At 39.9% G+C, this 25,499-nt stretch overlaps 1 long non-coding RNA gene across 1 annotated transcript; it reads left to right on the top strand.

Annotated features, from left to right (window-relative positions):
- Positions 1-10: 10 nt before the first annotated feature.
- On the top strand, positions 11-21,817 carry LOC116088129. The gene is made up of 3 exons (XR_004117784.1): positions 11-640; positions 21,152-21,287; positions 21,752-21,817. It is a non-coding gene; the product is annotated as an uncharacterized LOC116088129 (long non-coding RNA).
- The last annotated feature ends 3,682 nt before the right edge of the window (positions 21,818-25,499 follow it).

Here is a 25,499-nt window from a genome sequence, read left to right on the forward strand (position 1 = left end):
CAGCCACAAATGCCACATGTAAAGAAGCAAACATCCGGAGCGGCTTCCTGCAAGCCTTGCTTCCCTCAACACTAGAGATTTACTGGGGTGGGGGTGGGTGTCTGGAGTAGAAGCCTGGTTCTCAAGTCTGCTGTAGCCCGCAGCGGTGTCACACTCAAACAGTGCAGGATTTCTAGGTGGCAACTGACTATGCCACATGCCCAAGGAATACCAAAGGCTGGGGCAAGGAATCGACAAGAAGTTGTGCCCGCTACCACTTGGGGCCTGTAGCAAGCGGGTTGGTGATCAACTGTGACTCCGAAATGGGAGAGTCAAAGCCGCTCTCTACAGCGAGCCTCTGAGTGAGCGGTTGATTTCTCGAAGGTTTTGTGGTTTTGGTATTCTGATGGCCAGAGCCTGTTAAAGGACACTCAAGTCCAATTGCGCAGGATCCGTGGGCACTCAGGCAGATCCGTGGTCTGTGGAGAGTAAATTCATGAGGGCGGAAAGGGGAGCGCAGGCAGCCCCGGCGGACTCTAAGATAAAACAGACAATAGTACCACTGGACAATCTAAACTACGTGCCTCAGAGTCTGCCTCTGGGAACCACGAGGGAAGTGACACGGCGCGGAGCGTCGTGCCCCGGGCTCCGCACCTCCCAGGTAGGGCCACGCAGAGCGACGCCGCCGATTGGCACCCTGCACCCGGGCACCAAAAGGCGCAGTCTCTCCTCCGCTTTATAGCTTTCGCGCTCTTCCCATTCCCTGGTCTGTCTGCATTCTCCCCCCCAACCCCCCCCAGAGTCGGAGATGGAGATCGAAATTCGGGACTGTGAGAGGAGAGGAGGAGGGAAAAGAATGGCAAGAAAGACAGCGGGCACCCACCCCTCACGGTGGCCCAGGACACCTGACTAGGCCAGACCCTGCGGTCTTCGCTTCGCTAGCCTGGCCCGTGGGAGCTGAGAACGTTTGACCCCAAGATTAATTTAGGGGACTCATTCCCCACAGGGTTGGGAGCGTGCATCCTAAGTGGGCGGGGTCTCGCGTAGCTGTCCGAATCCCTGTCTAATTGTGGCTCCTCTCCAGCTGCCCCGAAACCCCACCCTAGCAGCTGGCGACTCTAAGATCACGTCCTCCTTCCCGCTTGGCCCTGCCTGAGTTTTTCGCGGCGAAGCAGGAAGTGCGCTGCTCCGGCTTCACTTCCCAGCTCAGAACCTGGTCGAGAATGTTTCCTAGAACCCATACACCCAACTGTGGTCCCCAGATGAAGTAAGGACTCCTCTTTATTGCCTGCTCCATGGAACACCAGGTTCTCTTGGAAAGGTGGTCTGAGAGCTAGGAATAAAGCCTTGCTCACATTTCTTTGGCGTCTTCCTTGAACTTTAAAGGCAATTCAAATGTGTCTTGGCTTTTTATAAAAAGTGGTGGCTGCTGCAGCCTAGTGCCATTGTTGGCACCCACATCCTAGGGAAGACCTGGCTCCCTTGGAGAACAGCGGCAGTCCTCACCTGGCAGTCTTAGTTGGACACATAGTAAGGATATATATATCAATGAAAATGTGCTGAGAGAAACAGAAGCTACCATTGTATGGGGGTAAATGAATGTAGCAGCAGCAGAAGTCTGTTTTATAGCACTTAATGTCTCTGATAAAAATATCTATGCTTGTTCTGTTTTTATCAATGTGCATTGCAAAACTTTTAGGGAGGCCTCTGTAAACTACTGTGTTTTCTGGTTATATTTGAACATGAACCTTTTTTTTTTTTTTTTTTTTTTTTTTTTTTTTGGTTTTTCGAGACAGGGTTTCTCTATATAACCCTGGCTGTCCTAGAACTCACTCTGTAGACCAGGCTGGCCTCGAACTCAGAAATCCACCTGCCTCTGCCTCCCAAGTACTAGGAGTAAAGGCATGTGCCACCACTGCCGAGCTAAACATGAACATTTTTTACCCTGGTAGTAAGAAAAAAATTGTGAGAAGGCATATTAACCTTCTAAAGCTCTAAGCCCAGAAGCTGGAGGGGTGGCTCCGTGGTAAAGAACACTGACTGCTTTTCCAGATGCCTGAGGTTTGATTCCCAGCACCCACAGAGCAGCTTATAATCATCTATAACTCCTGCTTCAGGACTCTGACATCCTCTTCTGACTTCTGTGGCACATACAGGGTGCACATACATACATACAGGCAAAATACCCATGCACATGAAATAAATAAATCTATTATGAATAAATAAATAAATAAAACTTTAAGCCTCACAAGGAAAGATAATCATGAAGCATTTGGCATTCCATTTAAAAACTGAAACACAAGGAGGCACCTTGTAAGATAGTACTTAACTGCTTGAGTCTAATGGGGGCCTAGATTATTTTCCTGGAGCTTTAAAAGCAAAATTTAGTTTTGGTGACTGTGCCTGGCAGACAAGCACAGCCATTCACATTAAAGGATGACTGATCCACAAATGGGTAAATCTTCCAGTGCAGCCTAGGCCTTTCTGTGCTGTAAAGTAAAAAAGAATTCCAGATTCTAGCTTGGTTGGTTGTTCAAACAACTTGATACCAGAACTAGCAAGTGACTCAAATTGCCTTATTCTAGGTTGTCTTAAAAGAAAAATGGCAGGGCTGGGGGGATGAAAGCTGGTTTCTCCACAGTGCTCCTAGAAAAAGAAGCCACAAAATGACCACAAAAACTTTTGGAAAGTAGAAGTGCTAAAAGATACAAGTAGTTCACAGATGTGCTGTTTGCTGTGCACACTGGAGACAGAGGGAGTTAAAGAAGATGGTACAGAAGTATATGATGCTGACATAAAGTAAAAGCCAAGGTGCTAAAATAAAAAAAATGCATTTTTAAAATGTTTTAAATTGATTGTGTCACAGAAGGTTTATTTATTTATTATTTATTTATTTATTTCCCAAGGGAAAGAAGACCGTGTTTAAGTGAGCCAGGACTAAATGAGTATACTTGAGTACAGTGTCATTTAGTAAAAAGATTACTTTGGTGGTTAGCTAAGAGCCAGACTTTAGAAGCAGAATTATAACTCTTTCTTTTTGACATTTTTCTATATCACTTCACTTTCCCCTTAATACTGTCCTGGTGTTTATGAGATACTAAGATTAATAAAGTGGGGAACCCATCCTGCCCTCAAGTTCTCCTTAAGGCACAGAAATCTCTTCAATTATGAAGGGGATTTTAATTAATACAGCTTTGTAAACACAGACAAGTTTTGTCTTGTTTTATATGTATTATTTTTAAATAGTAGTAGTAGTAGTAGTAGTAGTAGTAGTAGTAGTAGTTTAAAACAGAGCATTTGGAAATAATTTTTAGTTTGCAAAACAATTATAAAAAAGATTAACACACTGTAGTTCCTTCACAGAGAACCTCCAGATGATTAATATTTTCTTGTTTAACCCACCTCATCTTATGTATGGTTTGTAAACAAACAAACCATGCCTATATTGATTCTTTCTTGGCTTTTTCTTTCTAAATATACACAGAAAAATTCACAGAGTACTATACTTATAGTAATTATTATATAAAACCTGCCATGTAAGATATTAACATAAAGCTATGGATTACAGGTGCTACATGAACACATAATATGGTTACCTTGCTATATCCTCTATCTAAGTTGTTTCTATATATGTCAGCCGTCTTCCCGGGTATTTGAAGTTGATTTGTGGCTTAGTGTTCTATCTGCAATACACATTTCTAGTGGGGATTCCCCTAAAGTTAGTGTGCAGCCATGTAACCACTTACTAAATGAACATCATAATCCTACCTGTCTTTCTTTGTTTTCTATTGCAACTTTGGAAGGAAAGGGTTTATTTCATCTTACCACTCATAGGTCATAATCCTTTGCTGAAGGAAATCAGGGCAGGAAGTCAAACAGGAAAGTGGAGGCAGGAACTGAGGAAGAGACCATGGAGAAATGCTGTTTCCTGGCTTGTGCCTCCTAAGTTTGCTTTTTGTATACAAGTCAGGACCACCTGTCTACAGCGATCTAGGCCCTCCCAAATCAATCAACAATCAAGAAATGCCCTACAGACTTTGCTACAGGAAATCTGATGGAGGCATTTTCTCAAGTGAGGTTTCTCTAGATCTTGTCTGACAAAAGCCCATGTAGGGACACTCCCTTATGTCACTGTTTTCTAAGTCTCATATCTAGGGCATTTTGCAAACTGATCCAATATTCTGTCTTTCGTGGGTCTAAATTCTAGAATTACATGGAGTATTTTGCTATCAAGAATCATCAGTCTTTTTTTGATCTAACTTTCAGACTCATTCTTTGCAAGGATGTCCACACCTTAGTCAGACCAATGTTGACCCACACATTCTTTGCAGGAACCCCCCAGAAACTGTAGTGCCCTCCTCGCTGGGTATGAAAAGCACTGCTGATGGTTGCCACTATCTCCTGGTTCCATTAGTGTCCACTCAGTGTCTCTATCTTGAAGTCATCATGTCCTCCTTAATACTTGCTGTTTTTTTTCCCTGTAGGGGAAACTTTGCCTTTATATTAATATCCTGTTCCTCATCAGATTTCCATTCACTAGCCTGGACCCATACTTGACAAATGACAAATGTCAGAAGATTGGTTCTATTCTTGTTATTCTATGTCTATTCAAGTATTCCTTTCTTTTATTTGTTGTTATTGATATAGGCATAGACTAACAGGTTTTGTATTAACAGTTTGTTCTCTTTAATTGATATTATTACATGAGGGCTCCTGTTGCTTCAAGATTGACTTTCAGATCACCCTTTGAGCTTCCCCCTTTATCCTTTGATTCTGAGTCATTTTTGCCCATTTCCATACATTTGGCATAACTAGACATTCCAGATTCATCCTGTACTTTCCTTGCCACAGTTCTGTCTTCAGGGAGTTTTGAGCATCTGTTTCAGGGAGAAAGCATTTAGAAAGGAAGGCCAGGGCTCTACTGGAGATCTGTCTGCTCAAAATTCAGACAGATCTCAGAAACACAGACATATCTCCACACCACTCCTATGACCACACCTTCCTTTTGCATGGTTTCAGTCGACAAGGGTCAATGAGTAGAAATTTTAGATGGAAAATCCTAAAAACTAACAATTAAAAGCTTGAAATAATTTATTATAGAATGTTTTTACAAAATTATTAACCTCTTACAATGTATCTTAATTTGTAAATTACACTATCATTGAAATTTATGTATATGACAAGCAGTAATATAGAGGTCAGTATTATCCTTGGCTTCAGTTGTCCTCTGAGGAATCTTAGGGCATATACCTAATGAATGAGAAATTTTGTAGATGCAAGCCCATGCACGCTCAGATGTAACTATTTCTATATACATGTGTACATATATGCCTTGAGATGAGGATACATCCAATTCCAATCTCATCCTAAGATTTTTTTTCTAACTTGCTGACTTCCAGTATTCCCAGTTAATTCAAGGCACATGTGCACGAATGCAGAGTTCATTTCCCACAATGAAAACTGAGAAATACCCTGTGCCCCTCCATGCCTGTGGGCTTTCTCACTATAATCATCCCCCAGCCACATCATCTTTCCAATCTATACTCTATTTTCCTTACTTCCAGGTGTGGCAGAAATTCTGAGTGGCCCTTCTTCAGTACCTCCGGTCCTCCATGCCCTGAAGCGAGGAAAACAGAGAGCTAGGTGCAGTGATGGGGTCTCAGCAGGTTCGGGTACTTCCTACTAAGCCTGTCAATAGGAGTTCTGCCCAAAAAGTCATTAGGTGGAAAGAGAATGTCAACCCTTGCAAGTTGTCCTCTTCCCTCCACAAGAACACAGCACATACCAAAGATAAATAGTAAAGAAAGAAGGACACAGAGCTACTGGTTTAAATTTACATTTGGTTTTGCTTTGCTTTCAAGCTGTCTCCTACCCTGCCTCGACTGGCCTGAAACCCAGCCCTTTTGCCTTACCTCACAAGCTCTGAGACTGTATACACATTCCTCCAGGCCAAATTTTCTCATTAAAATTTATTTAAAAATAAATTCAAGTAATAAATGTGGCCACAAGCAAAACCCATCTTCTTGCTCATTGTCTTTTCCTGCTGTCAAAAACTTCTGGAATAAATTAAAAATTCAATAATGAAGCACTATTTCTGTCTGGCTTGAAGAGGATCCCTTACAGTTTTGAAATTACAATACTGTACCATAAAAATGCAAAATAAAATTCCTTGGACTTGCAATAATAGATAATGTGAGAATAGAGACTAGTCTAACATCATAGGATTTCCCTTCTTAGAACTATCAAAGCTCATGGTAGAACACTTGTCTAGGATAGACAAGGCCATAGGTTTCATCCCCAGCACCACAGCAAATAAATAGGTAAATAAATACAGAAATATTTTAAGAGCAAAGAATTGGAAGAAAGAACATTCAATAAAACTTTTAGAATTCTTTATAGACATCTTTGAAGGAATATTCCACAGATTGTTGTCACTGTTCTGCCCTGCCCCACTTCCCACATCTCTCAATGACCTTACACAAGAACATAATGTGTCACAAGTCAGATTTCCTGACGTCCCAAGAGTAGAGATTGACCCATCTAATTTATACTGCTTCTATGCATGATTGAATTCCTATGAGTCACTGCCATCCTCAGGAGGGCAAAGTTCAAGGTGAAGATATGACAGTGACACCAACCACCATATCGCTAAAACATGTTCAAGCACTTCTAAAATCTGCATTCACTTATGTGCAGCTATCCCAGAGAAAGATCAGAAGCCAGAACAGTGCACAGGCCCAGCTTCAGTCACATGACCAGAAAGGTCACTCTACTGGCTAGCTTTTATGTCGATCTACCATGTCTTGAGTAAAGACATGGTAGATCAACATATGTAAATTTGCATATTTATTTACATAAAATATGTAAATTTATGTAAATTCCTGCTTCACTGCTTTTGATAATGAACTGCTATATGGAACTGTGAGAAAAATCAACCCTTTCCTCCTCAACTTGTTTTGGTCATGGTGTTTCATCACAGCAATAGTAACTCTAACTAAAACAGGCTCTTCCTCTGGATTTTCCCTGCAAGCAAGTCTCTCCATTTCCCAATGCACAGGAGACACAGTCAAGTCAACAGAACAGCTTCTGGCAAAATGTCCCAGTGTAGAAGGGGCTATCTCTGCTAAAGCAAGGACTGTAAGCATGAAGTTGACAGATAGTAGTCAAATGTGAATGTAGTAACTGATGTGGCCACCACAGCATTTAGCTAGACTTGCAAAGTATCTTCCTTGTCAACTAAGTTATAAATCCCCAGCAGTCAGTAACTGAAGGGTCTCTGAAATCTGCTTTTGCCAGTACTTATTCTGTTTAGCAAACAAATTATAATAGCTTATTTATAAAGATGATTAACAAGAATGTAAGTACTACTTTCCTAGAGAATTCAACTTGAGTACTTTGTTTTTGGTTTTGTTTGTTTTTCAGTGCTGGGAATCAAACCTATGGCTTTCCTGCTACTATCATACCACCAGGCTACATCTTTACCTTGAGCTGAGCATCATTTTATTAGCAAGAAGATATTCAGTGCCTGTTTGTAGCATCATAGTCTCCAGTTCTAGCTCAGTCCTATACAGATGCTATACCCATAGTGGTAGCCTCATGGTCCTCCAGCAATGTATGGGCTCTTTCTAGCTTTCAACTCTCATCTCCTATTACAAAACTCTAGCAAGTTAGCCTCTAACTGTTCTAGAACAGGCAAGAACCTGTGTCCTCTTCCCTTTTTATGTTATTTGACAAGATCAGTTTTTGTGGCTAACTCTGATTATGAATTTTGAGGCCACCCCACCTGTAGTAATCAGATCCTCCCCTCTTTCTCAGGCTTATGCCACTACTCTTTTATCTGCATCATTATTTCTTTATTTATTACATTCAGTCATTACATTTATCTGCTTTTTATCTAACCTAGGCCCATTAGTGTCAGCTCCCTCAGAAGTCACCTGTGTGACTTCTGGCTTTACCATGCCTTTACCATGGCTTTAGCATGCCTTGTACTAAATATTGTAGTATTCAATGAGAAGGACACGAAATTTGTTGAGTGACTAAAGGATTGCCAACACCTTTTCTGTGACTGTTGGTTGGACAGAAGCTGGGGGAGATTTAACTGCACTTTCTCATATTTCTCCTTTTTTGTGAAAATACTCTTTACTCTTAGAGCTTTTATTGCTTTTACTGGAGTTTCATTACATTGTTATAAGAGAAGCAATTCCTTTAAAAGGGGCACCATCGTGAACATGTCTTTCATTAACAGCGTATTATCTCAAAGGGTAACTAAGAGCTCTCCAAAGAAGGTTGCTGCTTGTAAGAGCCTCTAAATAATTTTGACTGATTAGGCATCTTAATCTAGTTGCCAGTTAATTGTGTTTGTCTGTGATTAGGAATATGATTTTCACCTGCTCCCCCAGCGAAGCCTCTTGTTGTTTGGAGAAAGCCAATCTCCCATCCCTCATATCTGCAGTGTACTCTTTGAAGCTGTTTGCCCAGGGGATGAGAGCCCAGCTATCACCTGGAGCCAGAATCTGGGGAGAAGGAATCTCTGTCAAGCCACCTGCAGACTCACTGAGAAAGATTCCTACACCCACTGGCAAACAAAGAGATCTGAGGACCAGCCTCCTGTCGCACCCCTTGCTCTGTGCCCTGATTGCTACTTCTGATGAGAAAACGACTCAGTTGCTTTGTAGTACGAGTCACAATTTAGTATTAAGAGTTTATTAGAGTAGGGTTTCTCAGAGCATATCTATCTGCAATACCAGATTGTCCCTTGACTTTCAGTTTGCTACACAATGATACCTTTAAACAAACAATGAGAAGAAATCACCAGCCAAATGAAAGTGCACAAAATACAAGGACTCATTACATGTAACAAGTGGCTGAAGTCAAAGGACTGAAACTGGAATTACTCCCAAGATGCCCCCTGCTTGCTCCTGCTTTCTATGCTGCCTCTACTGATCTGGTGGTGGACACAGAGGTCTTCTCATCCACAGACAAGGGCATCTTAAAGGAGCAGATCCCTGTCTTTTACATTTTGCAGTTTTGTCACTAGTCTTAAGTTTAAAGGGGGAAAGGAAAATAAGATATGCAACTAAAACTGTAACGGGAAAAATTGCATCGCTCCTGAGCACCAGCTAACAGTGTGCCATATACTAACAATACTGACATAACCTTGGAAAAACTGGGATATTTGCTGGGACAGTCAGATCACCACCTCCAGAAGTGCAAATGTGGATCTTGTGGTATCTCTAGGTGTGTTTGGGGTGAAAGGGCTGGAGGAAATGGGGAAGCTTGCAGGTTAACATAACCTTCCAGTGACCCGATTCTCAACCACACCACTGAATTCTTTCTTCAGCTGCCAAATATTTAAACCCGTTTTATTAACCATAGCTACTCCTACACATCAAATAGTTCTCTTTCTGTTCTACCGATGAGAGACTGAAGGATAGTCTGGTTTGGGGGCATTTAGGAGCGCTGGCAGCATCAGGCACAGCTGTACCAAATCTGTTGCCCCTGGCAGCTTCAGTGGCATCAACCCTCTGTGCGGCAGCCTGTGAGACAGTAGGCTCCCAGGCACAGTCCACTTCTGGAAGCTGCTGTTTGGGCGTCTTGGGAAATCAGGATAGGTGGTCAACTTCTGATTTCCTAGAAGTTTAAGGACAACCTTTCTACCCTACTTTCACAAGGAGCCATGTCCTCGGTGACCTTGAAATCTTGACTGTGTTCTTTCTGTTACTTCTACCTCAATCAAATAGTCCTGGTGGCAAATTTCCATACATAGGAAATTATATAAACATCAGCACTCGCACCAAATACTACCATTCTAAGCCAGACGTTATTATAAACTTCAGATAGAACTTATAATTGTCGTTTGCTATGAGATTTGGCACACAGACAGTGGCTTGAATGATATGTCTGCGATTGCTTACTTAAAAATGCAATCAGCCATGTTCTCAAAGTTTCTTAAATAATGTAACTATTTCTCTCTAATTTCGGAATTTCTAAGTAGCAGTTTTGGAGTTTAAATGATCTTGAACTTTACATATTTATACATTTTCTCAAAGCTGAATGTCCATACATAGTTGTCCTTCCACACTTTTGAGTGGGAACTCTTGGTAACATAGAGTGTAAGATAGTGATGCTATCAGAATTGACAAAGTGTGGAGGACTGCACAGAGGAGAAAACTGAATTCTCTTGTAGATTCTTTTTTTGATATAATGGACTTACAAAATATATTTAAAATAGTATATTGCATTTGAAATGTTGTTATATTAGTATAGCTTTTTAAAGGACATGGATTTGATGATGTATTTACTACTATATTAAAAATTTAATATTATATAATACCTTGCAGGATATTTCTGTATGTATGTTTCAATTTACTTTAGAAATGACTTCACCAGTAGGTGTTCCTACTGTGTCTGTTTGTTTTGTTTTGTTTTGTTTTGTTTTTCAAGAGGAAATAGAATTAGAGCTGTGAGTGACTCACCCAGAGTCACAAACAAGAATCTTGGTTTCATTGATACCTGTGCTTTCTCTGTAATCTACACCATGAATTCAGCTTTACACATACAATGGAATGACTCCATCTTCCGGTGAGCCAGCATGTCTTTCCTCATTGCTGGAAGGACTTCGGCTGACTTAGATTTCAAGGGCACTCCACTGAGGGTTGAAGATGTGGTGCAGCATTCATCCTGTGCATATGCATGTGTGTATGGATGTGTGTATGCATGTGTGTGTGTATGTGTGTGTGTGTGTGTGTGTGTGTGAGTGAGTGTGTGTGTATGTAAGCATGTGTGTAAAGATGCATGTGAGAGCATGTGTGAGTGAGCTTGGCAGTGTGATATAAGTGGGTAAGCGTGTGTGTGTGTGTATGTGTGTGTGTGTGTATGTGTGTGTGTGTGTATGTGTGTGTGTGTGTGTGTGTGTGTATGTATGTATGAGAATGTGATCATGTATGTTTGGGTATGTGCTAGAGATTGCTCTCTCTATATGCTGGACAAACATTTGACCTTTACACTGTACTTTGAAAGAAATATTTTTGCAATAATGCTCTCTATGACTGAATGCCAATAACACACATAAGGACATAGAATGTAACTATATTTATCCTATAAATCCTCATGGCAATATATACTTCATGTCGTTTTTCAAATTCCTTCCAAAGGAGATTTTTCTCAGTGGATCTACAGAGGACCTTGGGAGACTGCACTTTAAGAGTCCGGGAATTCTATTCCCTAGCCAAAGGATGTGTTGTTTCATCATATTACAAGGACTATTTATGTATATATTTATTGTGTGGAAGTTAGAAGTATTGCATGTGTATATGCTGGCTTGGTACATAAGGAGGCCAGAATTTGACAGTGGGGATATCTTCTTGAATTGCTTCTCCCTTTATCTTTTGAGACAGAATGTCTCACTGAACCTGTAGGTCATTAATGGGCTAGACGAGCTGATCCATGAGCCCCTGGAATCTTTCTGTTTCTATCTCTTTTTTTTTTTTGTGGGTGTTCCTGATTAAACTTGGATTCTTGTGCATATATAGCAAATGCTTTCTTTACCCACTGAACAAATTCCCCAGCCTTGTGTTTTTTTTTAAAGAGGGATGGAGGTAGAACTGGGCTGATAGAGTGGTCGCCCAAGCAAAGAGCCCACGATTCAGTCACCAGCACATCTGGGAGGAGGAGAGCTGCTTTTGCTTCTTTTAAAAAAAAAATTAATTATTTATTTTTAAATATTATGCATGTTGGTGGTGTGTTGGTTCCATATATGTTGTGTGAGGGTATCTGATCTCCTGAAACATTAGTTACAGAGAGTTGTGAGCTGCTGGGTGTTGAACCAGGGTCCTCTAGAAGAGCAGTCAGTCCTCTAAACCACTGAGTCATCTCTCTAGCCCCCTGCTTTGCTTCATAATTCCTAATTATATGTAAGATAGTGAAAACTTCTAAGAAAATAATCTTGTTAACTTTATCTATCACTTTTCTATAAAGTAGATGTAGACTGGGCTGCGTCTCTGATAATGAGTGTAGAGATCATTGGTATCCAGAAGGGTTGTAAAATTCTAGGCTAGCAATTCTTTGTAACTTTGAATGCGTTCCCAATTTAATTTTTAAATTGTACATTGATTCTTGAAACTCTTATGTATGATTAAGGAATCCTGCCATAGAGGATCACACATTGCTTGATTCTGTTTGCTAACAAATGTCTTTAACAGACAGTGTATGAGGGAGTACCCTATAGGCTGCTCAGACCTGGGGGACAAGAACTGGGATTATTTGATGAAAAACCTATACCTTGATAGTAGTGTATACAGCAGAATATACTAAACTGAACTGCATACTTTTAACAAGTGGACATTATTGTATATGAATTTTATGTCAAAAGTGCAGTTACCTTAAAAATTAGAAAGAAAAATCAATCTGGAAACACACACAAATAGAAGATCTGGTTTGAAGCTGAAAATCAGCGTGGGTGGGGCAGCACAGTCAGGATTTCTCTTCACCGATATAGTCCGCCCCTGTGGTAAATAGATCATCTGACCCCCCCTCCCCCAGAGTATTTCATAGAAAAACATTCTGTTCGTAAGCTTTTAGAACAACAGATAAAATGCAAACATCAGAGCTTACTGAAAACGAATTCACAGATACTTCTAAAAGAGGTTTTTTGTTTGATTTTAGTTTGCCTAAAGCATTGTGTAAATTTATTTTGGAGCCTTAAATGAGATTTCTCCTCTCTGTCTTCCCGGAGTGAGGAAGCGCCTTGTTGGTGGCTCATGCTCATTTTCTCAGTTTTATTAAGGAACGGCATCTAGGCTTCAGGAATTCCAAGGAATTGAAACAATGGATAAGCTTACCTTCAGTCAACCAAGTTCAACATGATGTAGTCAACTGCAAGGATGGGAAGAAAATCTACATAGCATGTTCTCTTTGTCCTGTTCTTAATGAGCTGGCCAATCTATTTTTATCAAACATCCATCCCTTCATCACTCTAAGACTTGAGAGATTTCAGAAGAACTGAGGCCAATGTTCAGTGATTTTATATAAGAATGGAGGCTGAAGCAGCTTTAAAAATAGGGTGTAGGAGAAATTTTTCATTGGTAGTGGATATTTTTTTCTCCTCCCCACATGAAATAAAACAACCTTATGAATAAGCTTATAGGAATGTAACTCCTGACTGTGTTGTGTGGGAAATGCTTACTACAGGAACCTGAAGAGTAAGGGCTTTACATGTCTGCCTCCATGGCAGCCAGACTGATTTCATTTAAGAGTATATGTGACATATACCAACATGTGGAAATCAGATCTGAGGACGGTGGGGTATATACCTAACATGTTCATGGCTTTGAGTTAAGTGTGCAGTACCACTGAAATAAATGAAAGAAAACACACACACACACACACACACACACACACACACACACCAGAGCAAAACAAAACAATACAACTAGAAATGCTAAAGTTCTTGCAGGTGTGGCCATCCCATTGTAAATAGAGATATCACAGGTAGGGGGATGGATACATTCCACTGCAATAGAGGTGGAGTGAATGTTTGCCAGGGGCCCATAAACATCTAACTTTCCTTCCTGTCTCAAAAGGAAGGATTTTCCTAAACTTCATTGTGGTAAATTTTCTAGTTGGAAACATTTGTCAGAAATGAAAATAAGACTCCCTGTAACATTAAATGATAAGCCTTATCATTCATTTTGAAATCTGGAAGTTTCCTCCTCCTTCTCCTCCATATCCAAATAAGTAGTATGACAGAGTCAGAATGAAGAAATTTCACTCATTTTGGTTATTGCATGGGTGTCCAGTTTGCAAAACTTTGTCATTTTTACTTTGGTGCAGGGGGAAATAATTTAGCTGTCTCAAATAATCAGATTTTTTCTTTCTTTCTCTCTCTCTTTCTTTCTCTTTTCTTTCTTTGTCTCTTTCTCTCCATTATTTGTCTGTATTTCTTTCACAACAGAGCTTCTCTATGTAGCCCTGGCTGTCCTGGAACTTGTTCTGTAGATCAGGCTAGCCTCAAACTCAGAGATTAATTTGCTTCAGCCTCCTAAATGCTGGTTCTAAAGGCATGTACTACCAGGTTTCTTGACAGTCAATTGGATGGTTTATATTTTTCCACTTTAACTTATTTCTCTAAAATAAGATAATATATAAGGATTTCTCTTCTTTCACCTGGCTGTAGAATCACTTCTGTAAACATAAAAACACTATTAATGAGAACTAAAACCCAAAGAAAGACAGACCTCTTTTTACGTTTTCAAACCAACAAACAGAGCATCATGAACATTTGGGCTATAAGAAATTTTTACTGTTGTAAACATGTGTGCCATGATTACATTCTGGATTTCTTTTTCCGATTACAGAAAGTTAATTACTAGAAAATGGTTTAACAGTGCTTGTCTTCTATTCTGGTGTTATTTAGACTTTTAAAGAAAGGTTATATCTAGTTTTGGAAGAGACTGCCTCCTAATACTTTTTGATAATATATTTGAATCAGATGGATTGAATGCCCACAAACAAATATCTGTGGTATAGTATCAGCTCATTAATTACTGACATGTTCTTATTTATAGTCTAATTTGAATTTAGAATTATAGAACTTTCTAGAATTGCCAGATCATTGAACTTTGCCTTGAGGTTCTGAACTTTAAAGCAATTATTTATCCTATGAATTTATTTCAAAGTATTAGTCAGTAGAAAGTATTATACCAAGATATTTATCAAAAATTATATTTTAACAAATATTGTTTCTACTTGAAATAATATGATTTAGCTCAGAAAAAAAAAAGAACAAAAAGAAGAAGAACGTTGAATTGTAGGATGTAGTCAGTTTGGGCTACTTTACTGAGTCAGATCAAACACAGGCTCCTTGCCCGGCAAAGTGGACATGCTAAGTTGGCTCCAGAGCTGATTTGTGGAGTCCATTATGGACTTCACAAAGTGTTCAAGGTTGCTTTTCTATTCACTCAGCCAGAATCAATAAATCTCTCACTTGGCTTCTCTGCTGTACGCGTCGTTCTGGTTAATCATGTATGTATGAAGGCATAGCACATTAGGCTTGGAGAGTTTTCTGATAGGAGCCAATTTTTAACCACCACACTGTTGAAAACTGGAAACAAAGGAGAGCACTTCTGCCTACTCTTAAGGTGTGCTATCAACTAGGAACCACAAATAATTCTGCTGGCCAATTTCCAGAGCCAGAAATAAAGGCAGGGGAGAAGGGGAGAAAGCCTTCTTCCAAAGTTGTTCTAAGGAATCACAACATCAGGAAAATCGTTAATGGAGAGACACAAGTACCCAACAAGCAATGGGAAAACAGGTCTACAAATACAGACACAACTCCCTGCCTTGCATATGCACATGGGGATGCTTCCTAAAGACTGAGTGCCAAAGTTCACATCTGTGTGGTAAGTGGAGAAGAGCTGCAGCCAAGGAAAGTAGTCCCTCCCTCATACTGCCTCTTTTCTCTGGATTATTGTATTTATATTATACTCTGAAATTAGAGGTTTTTATAAAGGGAAGTCATACCATGCACTTTGGAGGCTTGTAGTCAACTAAATGCTACCCAAGACCACTGAGGACACTGTTCGGAGTATCAACAATGGGTCTGCTGCCTTCCTAGGTCTGTCTTGCTCCTGTAGCTCAGTTGCTTGTATGACTTTGGGATAACCTGCTTGCTTCTTCCTTTATGAAATAGAGTGTACATATTAGATGCCCTTTTTGTTGTTTTCTGGTTTTGCTTTTTTATTTGTTTGTTTTGTTTTGTTTGGGGGTTATTTGTTTGTTTACTTGGTTTTGTTATGCTATGCTTTTGGTTTTTCAAGACAAGGGTTTCTATGTGTAGCCCTGGCTATCCTGGAACTCACCCTGTGACCAGGCTGACCTCGAACTCAGAGATCTGTATGCTTCTGCACAGCTCTACAACTATCTGTAATTGAAGTTACAATTTAACGATGGTGAATCATTTTTCTTTTAACAATAAGTTTAGAGATTTATTTGATTATTATTATTTTTAAATGTGTGGAGGTGTTTTGTCTGCCTGTATGTCTGTGTGCCATGTAAGTGCGTGATGTCATCAGATGCCCTGGAACTAGAGTTACAGATGGTTAGGAACTGCCATGTGGGTGCTAAGAATTGAATCTGAGTCCTCTGGAAGAGCAGAAAGTGTTTTTAAGCACTGAGCCATCTTCACGTATTATAGAGTTAATTTTAACGTGTGCAGTTCAGTAGTTTCCACTATACCCATGTATGTACATCTGTAACCACCATAAGTATTAAAATATTTAATGATCTGTCAAAAAAACTTATAGTCACTCTTATTTACCCTAGACCTGACCCTAAAAAATGTTAAACTAACTTCTATCCCTCAGTTTTGACTACATTTAACACTGCACATAAATAAATGCCTGATTTTGGTGATTGCATTCTCTCAATGCAGTGTTTTCAAGGCTGATATATGTTGGAGCAACACTTCATTTTGTCAATAGTTCAATAACCTTCCTTTGTATGAATACAGTACATTTTATTTGCCACTCATCAAAAGATATGTTATCCAGCAAACAGCTCAATGGTCTCTACTTGGGGCTATTATAAATGATACAATTATGAACATTTATGCACAAAAATTTTTCTTGTGCAGATTTACATTTTCAAGTTTCTTAGAATAGAAACACCAGCTATATGATGACTGTGTAGACTCTGAGCAGCATTTGGACTGTTTTTCAAAGCAGCTTCACTGTTATAAATGTACTAGCCATACATTTCATTTTGGGTTTTCATTTCCGGTACTTATTGATGCTTGTTTTGTTTATGCCTGTATTTGGTTTGTTTGTTTGAAATAGGGTCCTCACATAGTTCTGACTGTTCTGGAACTCACTATGTAGACCAGGCCAGTCTCCAGGGCTGGGATTAAAGGCGTGCACCATCATGCCCAGCTATCTAACATTTAAAGAGTAGGTTAGACTACATAAAATGGGCTTCCATTGCTGAGCCACAACCTTCATTCAGCTTCCACAACCTTCATTCTCTGCACATTTGACAGAGTCTCCTAGGTTGTCCCCTCTCAACCAGGGCAGTAGCTTTCTGTTTTCTATCTCTGTGAATGGGATTACCCTATGTTAGCAGAATTACCTAGTATTTGTTCTTTATGAATGGCTAGTTTCACTTAGCACAACATCCTCAAGACTCATGGACACTGCAGCAGCATCAAAATTTCTCTCCTTTATAGGCTGAATAATATTCCTTTGTATAAATAAACCCCACTGAGTTAAATGTCATTAAGGTTCCGGTAGGAATCCAACTTTATTATTTCACATATGCAGATACAGTTGTTTGAATATCATCTGTGGTCCTCTAATCCCTAATGCAGATAAGTATTGGGATTTAAATTCCTTTATTATTTCAAACTCTTAAATGTCAGAAAAGAAGAATCAAAATGCTGTTGCAAAAGATTTGTTTTAGAAGTGACCATAAGTACTCAAGATAAACAAAAACAAAAAAGCAAACAAAACCATTGTAGTATTGTGTGTAGTATTGAGCATTTTCTTATGCTTTATAGTTTTTCTATTTTTACTTTACAATAAAGACATAGATAGCCACAGCACATGGACACTAAAAGAATCTGTAACTTAGAGGAACCTTTATTTATCATGATCATTGTTGTGATCATAAAAAGAGAAAGAGCTATAAGAATATGTTCTGGTGAGGTGTGGGGAAAGGGGGTGCCTCGGTGGGCCCATGCCAAGGCATCCCTTCCCCCTGAGGGAGCAGACACACGCCAGTATAGTATAGAATAGACTTTATTTAGGGCATGGGGAGGGGAGTTAAGAGGGTAGTGGAGGCAGAGAAAGGCAGAGAGAAGGAGAGAGTAGAGAAGTAGGGGCCAGCCATGACCATGTAGAGAGAGGGGGGAAGGGAATGGGGAGAGAGGGGGAGCAAAGGTGCAAGGGAGAGAAGCAGGAGTAAGAGAGAGAGGAGGGGGCAGGCGGCCCCTTTTATAGGGCCAGGCCTACCTGGCCATTTCCAGGTAACCATGGGGAGGAGCAGATCTGGCTGCTGCCAGGTATCTGTGGGGGTGGAGTTTAGACAGAATGCTAACAATCATTACCAGCACTCAACTATAGTGACTTTCATAAAGAACCAATGAGCATATTTAAAAAAAAAAAAAAAAAGAATTGTGAAAGTCACTTGTGCATCTGAGTTGCCAATAGGTGGCACTAGCCATTAAGTCAGTATTACATTTGCTTATACAGTGTCCTGAAATTAATAAACTATAAAAAATCTCCCACTGAAAAGATAAATCACCTTCAGGAAAGACACAGATGAGCGGGATAAGATGACCCCATTTCCCTCCTCCCAATGCAGTTAGATTCAAATCAGTGGTCCTCAAAGACAGGTAAGCTGATTGCAACAGGGACATGGGTACAGATTTAAGTTGTCCAAACATTCAAGAGAAAAGCTTTGGTCCTGTCCATGTTGTCTCTGGGGATCCCAGAACACCATCACCTCCCCCTCTTGGATCTACCTTTAAAAAACATCTGAGAAAAGTAGAAGATTATTTAATATTTTCTTTAATTCTTGCAAGAAGGTAGATTGAATTTCAGAAATGAAGGGTCTACTGGCTCCAGCCAGGATGTTGCCAACAAAACATAAAGGGTTAATCATGAGAAAGAATTTTATAACTTGTGTGCATCTCCTGCATTACTGCCACGGACTGCCTGGGAGATGAGGTTATATAAATGAAATGTGGTGTGTGCGTACACGTGTGCGTGTGCGTGTGTGTGTGCGTGTGTGTGTGTGTGTGTGTGTGTGTACACAATTGATTGTTATGTTGAGAACTTGGATAATTCCAAAGTTGATGTACTTTTGCAACACATGCTATATGTTAGAGTAATACCATATATTGAATGTAATTACTCTGCTTCATTTTTATTTGTGGTGTCATACTACAGAAGTTGGTAGTTAGGCAAATAAACACCATGGCATTATTTAATACAAGCAAAGAAACAAAGAGAATTTAGAAGGCAAAATTAGAACTTATAATAATATAATTTTTCATATTAGTTCAAACTGAAATGGTTTCATGTTACATGGAAATCCTTAATTTGTGTCTTTGGTACCATGTATTTAAAATGGTAGATGGTGAATGCTAACATGTACAACATGAACCATCAGGATGAATGGCTGTTCTTTCTGAGCACTGGCAATATCTAGAAACCTCCTACTGACTCTGCACAGAACACCAAGCACTCACTCCTCAGTGATGTTGCCATTGACTGAGATTTCTACAGGACTCCACTAAACATAGCCTATTTCAGTTGTCTTTCATACTGTTCTCAGGGTGAATAGTTTGGGGCTTTGAAGCCATAAAGCCAATGCCCCTGAGTTTCCCAAACCATCCCATATGTGCCTTCAATTCTGTATGGCTGAATAAACTTCGGATCATATGAGAAACGTCCTAGTGCATGGGGCCCAATATTGGACATAGCAATAAATGAAACCTCGCCTTGTTCTTACACTCAGTTTTGTGAATGTGGATTGCAGGACTAAAACTTGCAGGCTTTTCAAAGCAGAGACAACTTTCTTTACCTACCTTTCACGGTCTGCTGTGACTGATCAATATTGCTGGCCTCTCCTGTCCACCTAAGTACAGGTTCTCCACAAGTGCCACTGCTTCCCCACCTTTGAAACAATGTTAGGGAGATCATTCTATGACAGAAAGTTCACTAGCATTCAATGTCCCCCCCAAAAAAAATGGATGTGATAAGAAAAAATGTTTTACATAAGTCCAATAAAGAAATTATCTTCAGAAATCCTCCCCCTCAGTCAGCAAAATATGGGTTTCATCTTTCAGATTAACTCAATTCCAGGCAAACACATGAGCTAACTTGTTTAAAATGTACCCTGAATTCACTTGCAGTCATATTTAGCAACTTGACGAGCATCCATTGGATGAAAAGTGAAGTTTGACTCCTACCCTGCTCTGGTCAGAACTGTGGTGAGATCAAGTGCGTCTGCTTGAAGAACTTAAGACACAGGCATTGATTGGCTTTGGTCTTGAGTCTCCCCTTGGATTTCACACAGGGATAAAACTTCCTCATGGATTCTAAAGCAGAGTTCATAGAACTTTGGAAAACTCAAATGTGTCCTTGGAGTATGTATGGATTTTTTTCTAATTTTATAGTTTAGGCATATGGGTTAAAAATCATCATAGATATTGTCTTGGTCACAATACTGCTTATATGACCTTCTTGGCTTGTGTTTGCACACAATGGCCCCAGCTAAGCCACTTTAACAGTTAAAAGATAATGAAAAGGAAGGATGGTTAGCTAACATTACCGAGCATCCGAAACTTCACTTTTCAAATAGCTAGAAAGTACTGTATCAATAATAAGTACACAAGATGACTTACTATTTACAATGAGTATGTTAAATAACTCTATGTGAATAGTGTGGGGATGAGTACCCAGGGCCTCACACATTAGGCAAGTGAGCTTCATTTTCATTTCCTGAATATTTTTGTTTTGTTTTGTGTTTTGACACTTGTATCCTAGGCTTGTCTTGATCTCAACTGGCCAAAGTTGACTTTGAACTGCTGATCACCCGGCCTCCACACCCTGCCTACTGCAAGTATCACTGGGCCTGGTTTAGAAGTACTGAAGATTAAACCCAGGATTTCAAGCATATGGCAACACTTAACAACTAAATTACATCTCCAGCCTCCAGGAACAATGGTTTTGTTAGTGAAAGGAATGCTCTCCATACACTAATGAGTGTACCTCTGGCACATGCATAAACAAGTCACAAGAACTTTGTGTTGTTTTCGCATTACTGCTTTGAGACCAGTCTTGTAGTGCAGCCCAGGCTGGCTTTCAAGCCTGAGATCCTCTTGTCTCAGGCCCCAGAATTCAGCCACATGTCAACATAACTGGCCAATTCAAGATCCAAATTCTTATTTCAAATTCCTTGGGGCCTATTACAAAAACAATGAACTGCACATTCATATCTTGGAGAGGCCTGGTACAGTACCCTGCAAGCAGACATTGAAATGTGAGAATAAATGTGAATCTTTTCACTATGAAAGGAAACAAAGTGGAAAAGAGACCTTAACATTCATTGTGTCTCTGTCTGATAGGTTGTAAAATTGTTGTGCTTTTCAGGCCTGGATTGTTCTTTGTTTTAGAACTCAACTTGAGGGATCATGGACCTACCAGAGGATTCATTCAGTCCACGTGGTCCTCACCTCTGAAGTAGACTGTAATATGAATGCTCTGTGGAGTGTAGAGAGGAAGGCTTTTCATAGCAGGTTGGAATAGAAGGTATGACTTTTCATTTTCTTGTAACGTGCTTATGCATTTAGCAGGACTTAGCCCAGGAGGTATGAGCCTGGCTGAGGGAAAGGACACAGCTCCCACCTACTGCCAGTCAATAAAAGCTACTGATGTTTAGGGACAGGAACACCCAGCAATGGGTGACCCTAGACTGCAGGTCAATAGGCTTATGCAGATGAACAACGTTCCAAGCTTCTTACTTGGGGAGGATTGTGACACTGTGGGACTCATAGCACATTGAATTTTGAAAATGCAGTGTCTAGGCCAGAATAACAGATTCTGAGTAGCCACAAATCCAGTTAGGCTGGGATTTCCCTATAGTTTTAGAATCTAGAATTATAGGTAAGGAATAGTGGACTCGTGCATTTCTCCCACTACTTAGTTATTCCTCAGGATTCAGTCCTCTGTGAACTGTGAAGTGATTTATCTACATACAGTACCTCCACTTTTAGGAATGTTGCTACCTAGTAAGATCCTGACAAGACGACAAGGAGCCAGAAGCCATGCAGAGCAGAGAAGTATGTATACTGAGTGTCGGGTGGGCTATTTGCCCTGTTGAGTGTCTGTCTCTCAGCCAGCCAAATGGGAACACCTTGCACTAGACAGTTAATCACACCTGCAAAGGATCCAGCAATCAGGAAGCTGCTGAATAAAGATGTGCCCAGAGTTCTAGACCTTACAATGTTATCAAGAGCACCAATTTCAGCTACTCTGTCTAATAACCTTCGACTTGGTCTGTGAGCTCCACAGGCTTCAGTGTCCCATCCTGCCCTCCTCTGCTCTCCATAACTTTCAGTCTCCATAACTCATGAGTGCATGAACTTGCTCAGTTTGGCTTAAATATCCAGGGAGAGGGGCCTACTTCATGTTCTCTTGTAGCACAGCCTGCATACTTAGGTCTTTGAATAACTAATAATTTTAGTACTTGGTGTAGTAATTTAAGACTTTGGTCACAGTTGTGAGAGGAAATCATGCTAGTTTTCAATGAACAATGTAATAAAAATGGCCCCTGTTATAAAATGGGGGCATTTAGGATCCTGACTTAGCAAGAATGATGAGGTAAGCCATCAGAAAAATGCTCCCCCAATTAGTTTGTTATAATGGTCATCTTATGGTTTAACAATACAGCCAAAGTCATTTTCTGTTTTTAAACAGTATTTTTTGGTTACTTTTATGTGTATGGCTATTTTGCCTGCATGTACACCTCATGTATGCAGTATCTATGAAGGCCAGAATAGAGTGTCAGATCCCCTGGAGCTGGGGTTACAGATGATTATAAGTCATTATGTGGGTGCTGGGAACTGAGCCCTGGTCCTCTGGAAGAGTAGCCAGTATTCTTAACTGCTGAGCCAACTCTTCAGTCCCCGGAACAATGACTTTGACATAAAGAATGGTTTAAGCCAAATTTAAATTCAGGACTTAGGGCAATTAAATTTCATCTATAGAAAGGTCAACATATTTTTAGAGGATTTGGTAGGTAGATACATGAAATGGCTTTAGTGAATACACCAGTGTTCTTAATATAATTGTTTTAATTACTTCTTCCAGTGGGCCTAAGAATGGTTTTTCCTTCTTTATGATTCACTGATAGAAGACATAAATCAATTACTGACCACTAAGATGGCTCTTTATAACATGAAAATCGTAAGTGTCATGCTTTTCTTATATATAAGCATAAAGGTAGCTACATATATTTAAAACAAAAAAATTTTAGTCATTTTTTAAGGGAAAAAAGAAAAAATTCACTATAACTGTGACTACTTTCTGTAAAAATAGTTTTTAGTTGTTTCTGGAGTTCACAAGTTTTAATCAAAATGCTTTGATTGGTTTCCACACAGACACTGGCACAATGTACACCATAAAACACACACCATTTGGACTACAAGACTAGAATATGAAGATCTGTGTTGTCTGTGAGAATTCCTTGGCAATGGGGACTCAGCATCTTGTAGCCAACCAATCCCAGGAGGAGGCAAGTCATTTCAGACAGACATATTCTTATCCAGCACTGGACTACATCCGAAGGAAACAAGAAAGACTTCTGACATCAGAAAACACCTGTTTTAGATCCTTACAGCATCCCTGTAAGCCAGCCGGCAGCTGTGCATCCATAGAGCCTGCTTCGCAGGAGCAGAAGGAATGCCGGCTACGAACAAATCCAAAGGAAGTGGGGATAGACACTTCCAAATGCCTTTCCTTTTTTTCTGCATGCTACTAATGGACCTCGATATTTTTTAGCTGGTCTCAGAAGAAACCTCTAAAACTGAATTTTCACTTTCTTATTCCCTTAAAAATGGATTTTAGATATTTAAAACAAAACAGTAATGGTGAAATTCCAAAGTCACCCCAAACTCTTTTCTGAGTCCCTAGAATTTGTTGAACAGCATATCAAATACCTAAAATGTATTATTTCAAAAACATAATTAATACATCTTAAAAACATGACAGATAACAAATGAACTTAGAACATTGCAGAATATAATGTAACTTTAAAAAAATAAATTAGATTTCTCTATAACACTAATCCTGAAAAGAAATTAGAAAACTTCTATTACAAGATCACAATATCAGTCATAGAAAACATTTACAATTAAATTGAATAAATATGTGAATATAGAGTGGACACTGTAAGAAATTGCTTTCTGGAGATGGTTAAACAAGGTTTTTTAATAGTGTAAGATGGAAATATTCTTCAAAGGGATCTACGAATTTAACATGAACCTCATGATAGTTAATGCTTATTGTTAAGTTGACAGATCTGAGAGATGGGTTTCTGGACATGTTTGTGGACAGCCATCTTGGTTACATTAATCCATATGGAAAGAGTTAATTGTGCCCAGGAGCATTCTGGGGGCAGGGATTCTGTGCCACACACAATGGAGAACATTGGCAAGTGAGCACTGCCCCTCTCTGCCTCCAGACAGTGGCTGAGATGTGACCAGCCTCTTCATGCTCCAGCCACATCCTTCTCTGCTGTGAAGGACTGTACTATGAGTTGTGAGCCAGAAGAAACCTCTTCTCTCTTAGTTGCTTGTCAGAGTATTTTATCATAGCAACAGAAATAGAAACTAAAACATCCCCCTAAAATCTTAGCTTTATTTATTTATACAAGTGTACAAGCAGAACCTAAAACTTATATGCAAATTCATAGGATGCAGACAGGTCAAAACAATCTTAGAAACAATGAACAAAATTGGAAGTTTTACACTTGAATTTCAACACTTCCAGAATTTACTAAACAGATACTGAAACAAGGACTGAAGTAGCATAGACAAGAGAAACACATATATTTTTAGTTGTTTTTTGTTTATTTGTTTTAACTTAAGGATGCTGAGACAATGCCATGAGAAATCATCCCTTCTCAGCCAAATGAGGAATATCCTAATTCTTACATAAAAATCCATGTGCAGCAGACATATCTGTAATCCTAGTGCTGGGGATGCAGAGATAGAAAGAAAACCTGAACTCACTGGCTTCCCAACCTGGCTGAGTTAGTGAGCTCCAGGTTCAATGAAAGACACTACCTCAAAAACTAAAGTGGAGAGCAGCAGAGGAGGACCCTGGATGTGGACTTCTGGTTTCTGTGCTCACATATGCACACACACACACACACACACACACACACACACACACACACACACAAATGCACACACCACAAAAGATATTTCACCAGAGAAGATATAGGAATGGTCAAAACACATGAAAAAAATCTTCATCCATATAACTCCCAGGGAAATGCAAATCAAAACCATGATGAAGTAGATTTCACATTCATTAAAATGGCTTTCTCTTTTTTTATTAGATATTTTCTTTATTTACATTTCAAATGTTCTCCCCTTTCCCACTTTCCCCTCTGAAAAAAAAACCCTATTCCCTCCCCTCTCCCCCTGCTCACCAACCCACCCTCTCCTACTTCCTGGCCCTGGCATTCCCCTACACGGGGCACAGAACCTTCATAGGACCAAGGGACTCTCCTCGTATTGATGACAGACTAGGCCATCCTCTGCTGCATATGCTGCTGGAGACATGAGTCCCATCCTGTGTACTCTTAGGATGGTGGTTTAGTTCCTGGGAGCTCTGAGGGTACTGGTTAATTCATATTGTTGTTCGTCCTAAGGGGCTGCAAACCCTGTCAGCTCCTTGGGTCCTTTCTCTAACTCCTTCATTGGGGACCCTGTACTCAGTCCAATGGATGGCTGT

Source organism: Mastomys coucha, unplaced genomic scaffold (genome assembly GCF_008632895.1).
Source record: "Mastomys coucha isolate ucsf_1 unplaced genomic scaffold, UCSF_Mcou_1 pScaffold14, whole genome shotgun sequence".
NCBI classification, from domain to species: Eukaryota; Metazoa; Chordata; class Mammalia; order Rodentia; family Muridae; genus Mastomys; species Mastomys coucha.